Genomic DNA, 2,216 nt, shown 5'->3' with positions numbered 1-2,216 from the left:
CTCTCTATTCCGTTCCATTGATCTATGTGTCTGTTTTTGTGCCAGTACCATACTGTCTTGATGATGACAGCTTTGTAATAGAGCTGGAAGTCCAGAATCGTGATGCCACCAGCTTTGCTTTTCTTTTTCAATATTCCTCTGGCTATTCGGGGTCTTTTCTGGTTCCATACAAATTTTAGGATTATTTGTTCCATTTCTTTGAAAACAGTGGATGGTATTTTGATGGGGATTGCATTGAATGTGTACATTGTTTTAGGTAGCATTGACATCTTCACAATATTTGTTCTTCCAATCCAAGAGCATGGAACATTTTCCCATTTCTTTGTGTCTTCCTCAATGTCTTTCATGAGTATTTTATAGTTTTCTGAGTACAGATCCTTTGCCTCTTTGGTAGATTTATTCCTAGGTATCTTACGGTTTTGGGTGCAATTGTAAATGGGATCGACTCCTTCATTTCTCTCTCTTCTGTCTTGTTGTTGGTGTATAGGAACGCCACTGATTTCTGTGCATTGATTTTATATCCTGCCACTTACTGAATTCCTATATGAGTTCTAGCAGTTTTGGGGTGGAGTCTTTTGGGTTTTCCACATAAAGTATCATATCATCTGCAAAGAATGAGAGTTTGACTTCTTCTTTGCCAATTTGGATGCCTTTGATTTTTTTTGTTGTCTGATTCCTATAGCTAAGACTTCTAATACTATGTTGAATAGCAGTTGTGAGAGTGGACATCCCTGCCACATTCCCGACCTTAGGGGGAAAGCTCACAGCTTTTTCCCGTTGAGACTGATGTTCACTGTAACCTTTTCGTGATGGCTTTTATGATATTGAGGTATGTACCCTCTATGCCTATACTCTGAAGAGAGTTGATCAAGAAAGGATGCTGTACTTTGTCAAATGCTTTTTCTGCATCTATTGAGAGGATCATCTGATTCTTGTTCTTTCTTTTGTTAATGTATTGTTTCACGTTGATTGATTTGCGGATATTGAACGAACCTTGCAGCCTAGGGATAAATCCCACTTGGTTGTGGTGAATTATCCTTTTAATGTACTGTTGGATCCTATTGGCTAGTATTTTGGTGAGAATTTTTGCATCCATGTTCATCAAGGATATTTGTCTGTAATTCTCCTTTCTGATGGGGTCTTTGTCTGGTTTTGGGATCAAGGTAATGGTGGCCTCATAAAACGAGTTTGGAAGTTTTCCTTCCATTTCTATTTTTTGGAACAGTTTCAGAAGAATAGGTATTAATTCTCCTTAAATGTTTGGTAGAATTCCCCTGGGAAGCCATCTGGCCCTGGGCTTTTGTTTGTTAGGAGATTTTTGATGACTGCTTCAATTTCCTTAGTGGTTCTAGGTCTGTTCAGGTTTTCTATTTCTTCCTGGTTCAGTTTTGGTAGTTGATATATCTCTAGGAATGCACCCATTTCTTCCAGGTTATCTAATTTGCTGGCATATAGTTGCTCACAATATGTTCTTATAATTGTTTGTATGTCTTTGGTGTTGCTTGTGATCTCTCCTCTTTCATTCATGATTTTGTTGATTTGGGTCCTTTCTCTTTTCTTTTTGATAAGTCTGGCCAGGGGTTTATCAATCTTGTTAATTCTTTCAAAGAAACAGCTCCTAGTTTCGTTGATGTATTCTACTGTTCTTTTGGTTTCTATTTCATTGTTTTCTGCTCTGATCTTTATTATTTCTCTTCTCCTGCTGGGTTTAGGCTTTATTTGCTGTTTTTTCTCTAGCTCCTTTAGGTGTAGGGTTAGTTCGTGTATTTGAGACCTTTCTTGTTTCTTGAGAAAGGCTTGTATTGCTATATACTTTCCTCTCAGGACTGCCTTTCCTGCATCCCAAAGATTTTAAACAGTTGTGTTTTCATTTTCATTGGTTTCCATGAATTTTTTTTAATTTTTCTTTAATTTCCTTTTTGACCTATTCATTCTTTAGTAGGATGCTCTTTAGCCTCCATGTATTTGTGTTCTGTCTGATTTTCCTCATATGATTGAGTTCTAGTTTCAAAGCATTATGTTCTTAAAATATGCAGGGAATGATCCCAATCTTTTGGTTGTGGTTGAAACCTGATTTGTGACCTAGGATGTGATCTATTCTGGAGAATGTTCCATGGGCACTAGAGAAGAATGTGTATTATGTTTCTTTGGGATGGAATATTCTGAATATGTCTGCGAAGTCCATTTGGTCCAGTGTGTCATTTAAAGTCTTTATT

The sequence above is a fragment of the Eumetopias jubatus genome, unplaced genomic scaffold (genome assembly GCF_037043125.1).
Source record: "Eumetopias jubatus isolate StellerSeaLion01/CBP00866 unplaced genomic scaffold, mEumJub1_p1.0 scaffold_2, whole genome shotgun sequence".
Taxonomy (NCBI): domain Eukaryota; kingdom Metazoa; phylum Chordata; class Mammalia; order Carnivora; family Otariidae; genus Eumetopias; species Eumetopias jubatus.
This window is presented reverse-complemented; position numbering follows the sequence as displayed.